Genomic DNA, 7,641 nt, shown 5'->3' with positions numbered 1-7,641 from the left:
AATAGATGAGGTTTGTGCCTGAGTAGGAGCCATTCTCTTTTCAATTGAGTGATGGAGTCTTGGCAAGAAGTCCACAGGCCTTTATATTCTCTCTGCTCCTTGTCCCAGGTCTGGGTACCTGCTTACCAAGTCTCCGTACAATCGTGATAGCAGGTAGCTGCTCTGCTAGTTGCTGCTCCTTTACTCTCCCAGCATGCTTAGGGGCTGAGGCTGCTTCCGGTGTGCTCCATCACTCATCTCACTTGCCTTTGCCCCCCATGTCTATTTTCTGGAAGTCCACGACAGTTTTCTGCAAGCTTTCCTGGTTCTTCCATGGCCCTACAGTGAGTTCCATAACATCATTTTTTTTTTTAAATTTTATTTTTTTTAACATTTGTTTTATTTTTAATTATATGTCTGTGTATGTGGATGTGCATGCATTGATTGGTGCAGATGCCGCCCTAGGTACTGGAGAGGTCAGATTCCCTCGAAGTTGGAGATACAGATGGCTGTGAGCTGCTTGACATGGGTGTTCAGAACCAAATCGGAGTCCTCTCCAAGAGCAGCAATGCTCTCAACAGCTGATCCAGCTCTCCAGACCCCATGTCTTTGTTTTTATGTCTATGTGTGCATGCATATTTGTGAGTGTTCATGTTCTGTATACGAAAGTGTATGTTGTGTGTGCATGCACATGGCGGTCAGGGGACAATCCTAGATGTCACCTCAGGAATGCTGTTGGTCTCCTTCCACACAGGGTCTCTCACTGAACCCGGAGTTCTCTAAGTAGGCTAGGCTGCTGGCCAGTGAGCCCCAGAAGGCCTCCTGTCTCCGCTTCCCCAGTGCTGGGTTTGCGAGCACACACTGCTGTGCCTAGCCATTTTCCCTGGGCTCTGAGGACTGAACTCAGGTTGTCACACTTGAGGGGCAAACATTTCCCAGCTGCCCCCTGGCCTCCCCAGTGTCACCTTGTACAATGACTTGGCCCTCTGGCTTCACGGACGTGTATGTATCACACACATCCTGGAGGGGTCTTGGGGATGATGGAGTGCAGTCCCTGAGGGTAGGACAGTTAGGGGAAGGAAATCCACCAGCCCTCCGGGTGACGGGCTGTGGTGAACACAGGGTCCGCTCAGGTGTCAGTCACCTACAGAGGGGCGCTGTTGTGGGGGGCACTCCAGAGATAGGAGCGACTGCATCAGCCTGAAGCTTCCATCCCACGAAAGCACTGGAGGGAGAGCCTGGTCCTCTGTGTGATAACCCCGGGGACAGCAGGCGCACAGCCAGGCTGAGGACCTCTGGACATTTCAGTGGATTTCCGTTTGGGAACAGCAGCCATTCGTGTAGCAGCGGGTTTCTAAGCGTGGTGAGGCAGGCTCTCATGGACCCTGCTGGCAGGTGGTAGGTGTTCCTCAGACTGCTGGTGCTGTTCTGTGACAGTCCCAGCCCCGATGACAGGACCCCCACTACAGGGATAAGAAAGTTAACTTTGGGTCCTGAATGTCAGCCTGAGAATTGCCTATAACTCTCCTAAGCTCATCATGGTTCCTGAGACATGTCACTAACTTCGTTTTCCATTCTTTGACATTGGAATTAGGAATCATTTTTTAACATAGTTTACATGCTTAAATTTTAAGTTTTCACCCACCCTGGATGTCATCTTATAATTGAAGGTATAAAATGCAGAAGCTACAAACTTCCTTACAGAATTTCAGTTATTAAATGGAGAAGAAATGGGAGAAATAGAAAATCGCCAATGAAAGTCCAGGGCATCCATTTTCATTCTGCCTCCAGCGGAGGCTCCGGTTACATTCCTCCAACAAAGCATCAGATCCTTGAGATCTGCTGTCTCTGGGGCCACCTGGCCTCTTGTCTCCAGATCACCTTCCCATGAGGTGGCCTGACCTAGGGGCAAACTAGGCCCTGGCCTGGCTGGGTGGAATTAGTTGCTGGCCGCCAGAGGCTGTCACCTGCCCGTGCCCCACCCCAAGGGCATTGCAGGAGCCCTGGGTTCAGAGAGGTTTGCTTGGAATGTCTTTCCTCTTGCAGAGGTTGGGGTGGGGCACAGCTGGTAGGTCTAGTGACTAAGCCCTCTCACCCCTTGGCCACTGGTGCACCCCTGGCTGCGGGACAGTGCATTTATGCCACTCATGCTGCCACCCACTATCCACCCTGAACACGGGCATTAGCCTTGGGCAGGACTTTCAGAAGGCCCTCCATGGGAAAGGTGCTTTACACCCACTTCGAGGGCCAGAGCGATACTATTACCTCATGGTTCTAGATTCTGTTCTCCAACTTTGACCAAGACACCAAAGCAGGGCTCGGAGCTGGCGATGAGACTCTTTCAAGGTCTCATAGCAAGGTGTACAGTGGGGCCTGAATTTAGGGAGGACTCATGACTCAGTGCTCATTTCACAAAAGCTCCCTAAGGAGGGAGGAAGCCCTCCCACTCCATCTCCTCTGACCTCCTGAATGACTCTCCCCCTGGAATCCCTCATAAGGTTAGCAACTGGCCCCTTAAGGAAACAAAACAGAGAAGCCAGCATTAAGCCTTCCTCTGCTCCCAGCAAGCAGGGTTTTGGGGACTGTGGTTGCTGCATGTATTTGTGTAATAGCTAAGTGGCACCTTCATATAATTGTTTGAATGGCTCTGTTGACGTCCAATTTACTTAGCATAAAGTAAGACTCGACCTTACTTTGAATTATGGCTTATTTTGCACATTTAAAAGCAAGCTCACATTTAGAAATCATAGCGTGTGAGGGCAAAATAGCTCTTCTAGACAGACTGATTTGTTGCAAATAACTGGCTTGACTGTAGGGTCTGCTGAGGCCAGTAGACAATCCCCTGCCCCAGGGCAGGCAGTGGGCAAGGCCAGCTGCGGCTCCCCACACAAGGTGACTTTCTCCCTCAGGGAACTCTCAGTTCGGTTCTTAGCACCTGCTAACAGATCCTCTAGGCTAATCCTTTAATTAAAGCTGACCAATTATGAACGGTAATTACATCCACAGAATCCCTTTCCAGGCACACCTAGACGATTACTGAATAATTGGAGACCTCGAGGAAGCCAGGCTGATCCGTCCAATTAACCAGGGCGTAGATGAAACTGCCACTACCTCCCGTCTCCTGCGATGTGGGAGAGGCCAAGGGAGGCAGCTTGAGCCAAGGAGGCACCTGGAGGCTGAGGCTTAAGCTAGGGGCCTGAGGTACAGTGCTGAGAGAGGCGTTAAGATGGGGCTGGCCTGGGCAGAGAAAGGTGCCATCCCAGCCCGGGTTGGTTTCACAGCTTCTCGATGCAGTGGTAGTCCTGTGCATGTCCTGAGCACCTTGGGCGTCGGCCTGCAGGTTATAACAACAGGTACCAGTATCTTATCAGCCACCGGATGTTTACCGAGAGGCTGGGGGTGGAGCTCGGTGGTAGAAATGTGTACTTAGCACACGTGAGACCCTGGATTCAACCCCCAGCACACAAACACACATTTACCGCATGTGTTCTGTTCTGCACCCTGGTGCTTGAGAAGGTCCAGCAAGGTATTGATTGGCCAGGCCTGGGGCTAAGAATTCATGTCGCTTAGTTTTCTTATTTCACACCAAGCCTGTAATGGAGCACATCTGTGACCCCATTTTACAGAAAAGGGGACTCATTAGCATAGCTGACCTTGGGCCAGTGGGATGGCTCAGCAAGGAAAAGTGTTTGCATGCAAGCCTCCTTCATTTTGCTTGCTAGCTCTTGTCTTGCTTTGAATACTTTCCTAGGGCTTAGTACCAGGGGTTCTGGGTTCAAGCCCCATCGTTGAAAAAAAAAAAATCAAAACAAGATTTTCCGAGGCACAAAATGCCACCCTTCCACCCCTGGAGAAGCTTGTGTGAGGCCCCAAAAGGAGCTGGCATGGAATGGACAGACCTACAGCTTCAGCCCTGCCAAGTGCGGCCAGCCACCTCTGAGCCTAGCAGGAACTTCAGCTTTGTTATCCAAAATAACATGGACTACGGTCCTTATCCTTGTCAGGGAGGTTGGGAGCTTGCTAATTGGCCCAGAAAGGCCCCACAACCATTGAACTGCCCTCTCCTGAGACCCTCGTTGGCAGGAAGATGGCAGCTGAGGCTGGCTTACACCCAGCAAAGCTTCAGGACCAGCTGTGCGGAGCCAGCCAGAGCTAAAAATAACTGTCAAGTCTTACAGGGACACTGGGCTGACCCAGAAGCAGATGGGAGGGGGGAGAGCAGGGGCAGGGACTTTCACCCACCACCAGGCCTCCTCACCTGCAGCGATGTGGGTCTAGGGGAGCTCCATCCCCAGTTCTGCAGAGCTGACCACAGACCACACGGAGAGGGTAGGGTCTGTTCCTTCTGGCCAAGGCAGTGGAAAGAGCCCTCTAGTGTGGTCGGGTGTCAAGCTCACGTGGGTCACGAATACGTCTCTAAGTTTCCTAGAAACCTAATATCCCGAATGTTGAAATCATTTCAGCATGTCGGCCACATAAAACGTTAATGAGATAAGCGAAGTTCTCTCTTCGCTATAAAGTCTGGGTTGCTGGTTTTCACAATTCAAGGGCTGTGTTCATTTCCTGTGACTGCTGGGACACATGACCACACGCGCAGTGGCTCAGAGCCACGGTCTCCTCAAGCCCTGAGGGTCAGCAGCCTGAAAGTGAGATTTACGGGGTCGGATCAAGTCGTCAGGCTCTAGGTAACAGTGTCCCTTGTGCCGCACCCAGGCTCGGGCCCTTTCTCCCTGTCTAGGGGCTGCCACACAGCTGGAGTTCTTACTGCCATCTTTTTGTTTCTGTCGTCATTTTTGACTTCTCTGCCTTGGGCTCTTAAAACTCTTTTTCATAGTCTCTCTGGTGATGACCTTGGACCCCAGGGGTGATCCAAGATACTCTCCTAAGTAAAGATCTTTAACTTAGTCACACCTGCCACATAGGACGGCACATCCCCATGCCCGGGTCTGGGGAGCGCTGTCTTCAGCCTGCCTTATTGCTGTCTGCCCGCTTGTGTTTGTGACCACCATGCTGGGCAGGTCGCTCCAGGAGCAAAGGTGAGAGTGTATAAATAGACTCCTGCTGAGGCCAAAGCTCAGTCACAAACTAGCCGTGGACAAGTTACTTCATATCCCAAGACAGGGCCACACTTGTCTTTCCTGCGAAATTGATAAGCTGTGCAGATTACCACAACATAAGCAGAAGGTGAAGTGCTTATTAGCTGCAAAGAGCGCTTTCACGGCACGTGTGTGTGTGTGTGTGTGTGTGTTATGTTCGTGCGGTGTGACGTGTGTTGTGTGGTCTATGTGGTGTAGTATGTTTGGTGTGGTATTGTGCGTGTGTTTCCACATAGCAGGAGACCTGAGTTCTGGCAGTGTATGGTGGGGTGCTCAGTAGAACTCACAGGGTTTAGTGGCCTCATTTAATAGATGTGGAGATTGAGGCAGAGTGAAAAACAGGCTTCTGATAAGCTTGGTGCTTAAGGCCTATGTCTGTTACCACTCACTTCCCCGAGGTGCAGAGCTCAGGGACAGCAAGGGACTGTCCTAACCTACAGTGCAAGAAAGCTGCACAGCACATGCTCTGAGGGCCTGGGGCCCCCTCATCACCCGCAGTGCACAGTGTGTATGGGGTAGAAACTTCCAGGGGGGGCAGAGGCCCCTGTGTCTCAAGGAGGCTCCATCCCTGCTGTGCCGGGGACTTCCCCAGAGATGAGGCTGTCCCGGTGAGAGAGTGGAAAGAGATCAGTTTTGTGTACAAGGGAATCTTCCACACAGGGCGACGCCAACAGGCTCCTGGGTGTACTAGGCAGGCTGAGCCACAGTCAGAAGACCTAGGCCAACGGTGGCTTGGCGCTATGGAGGAGATGTTTCCTGGAGTGGCCCCCTCACCGCCTCCAAGCTATTTCCCTCAACCTCCAAAAAGAGGCCTGCCTGTGGACACGGCTCAGTGGGTAATGTGCTTGCACACAGGCATGAGGTCCCCAGTTCAGGCCCCAGCAACTTCCTAAAAGGCTGGGAGTGGTGGTGCTTGCTTGAGATCCTAACATCAGGGAGGAATTGACAGGTGGGTTCCTGGGCCTTGTCACTAGCCTGCCTGGCCCAATCAATGAGCCCCAGGTTACAGTGAGAGACCCGGTCTCAAACTGGAAAGATAAGGTGATCACACCTGCAGATCGACACTCAAGGCTGATCTCTGGCCTCCACATATGCATGCCTGTGCATGATGTGTTCCCCTTCAAGCACCTTCACACACGTATACATGAAGGAGTACAGTCCCTGGAGCAATGGATCCAACTACGCCATTGGCTTGTGGATGGCTGAGGGTGTAAGTTAGATGGGAAAACGGCTCAGTGACCTCCCCTCAGCCCCCATCAGAGAGGGGGTAAAAGCTACCAGCTGGTGGGTGGCCTGGCCTACTCTGGATCTTGATGCTGCTCTTTGGGGGCTTCTGGCCAGAGTCATGTTAGCACTTCCCTGGGAGGAAGAAGCTTGAGACAGGCAGGGCTCCAGGAAAGGACCCAATGGAATGCAGGAATGCCTGTGGCCCAGGTGATTACAGTAGCCGGCTCCCTCTGCCGTGCTCCCTCAACCCCATCTGTGCCACGTGCCTGCACCCTGCTTAAAGGCACACATGTGTGAGCACGCATGCCCCAGATGTGGAGGCAAATGAAATCCAGCTCCTGGCACAGGGTTGTTAGGAAATCCTGCCCAAGAAGCCTCCCTCCGAAGGCAGAGCGCTGCAAGCAAAAGGCGCCTCCACTGGAGAAGGGGGCTGGAGGGGGGGCTGGCAGCTGTTCCAGGAGGCACACCAGTTCTCATTTGATCCCCTACCACTCACCCACATCCCCGGGGAGGATACCGCAGCTAGCGGTAAGCTTCGGACTCTGGACGCAGAGATCTGCCTGTTGCCCGTTTGCCCTGAAGACATTACAGGACTTCTGGTTCCTTCACCTATGAAGCACTGTCTTCACAGGACAAGAAAACCTACTAAAACATGTCCAGGGGCGCCCTCAAGCCTCTGGGGTCATGATGACACCTCTTTCTGCCTGGCGATACTTTTATAGCTTTTCTACAGCTGCTTCTCATCTAAATAGAACCTCAACGTTAAAGGCACAGGTCCACAGTTGTCCCCACTGCTCATCATTGTGCGTTGGCGGTGTGGCCTCTGAGCAAATGTGGTCAGAGCCAACTGCTTGCCCTGCTTCCTGGGCCACTGTGGGGTTCGCAATATCCTGCAGGTTGGGTGAAGGATCCATCACCTACCAAGGGCTCTGGTGAGGATGTCACCGTGTCGTGGCTGGGGGTGTCACCGGACGGAAACCTCGTGGAAGGCAAGAAAGCTGGCTTCCCTGCCACGGTTGCTCTGGCCTTAGCTCTCCCACCTGCAAATGGGCACAAGCCCGAGTACTTCAGAGGAGGGCTGTGTGGATGCAGTGAAATGGGATTGCCAGTAGCTTGCCTCCCTGACCTTGGAGAGATAAGCACAGGGCTTCTTTGGAGGATAAATGGTCTGTCTGCTTAAACCACTGTCTCAGCCTCTGTTAACAGGCCAAGGGCCCTGCAGGTGTGCAGCAGCTCGGCGTTTGATGTTTTCTGTGTTCCGGCCAGTTGACCTATCTATGATTTGGCTGGTCTAAGCTTCCTGCCTTCCCCTCCAGCCTTTGGTCACCCAGCCCAAGAC

The sequence above is a fragment of the Psammomys obesus genome, unplaced genomic scaffold, assembly GCF_907164565.1.
Source record: "Psammomys obesus unplaced genomic scaffold, mPsaObe1.curated_primary_1811, whole genome shotgun sequence".
Lineage (NCBI taxonomy): Eukaryota > Metazoa > Chordata > Mammalia > Rodentia > Muridae > Psammomys > Psammomys obesus.
Note: the sequence above shows the minus strand (reverse complement) of the source record.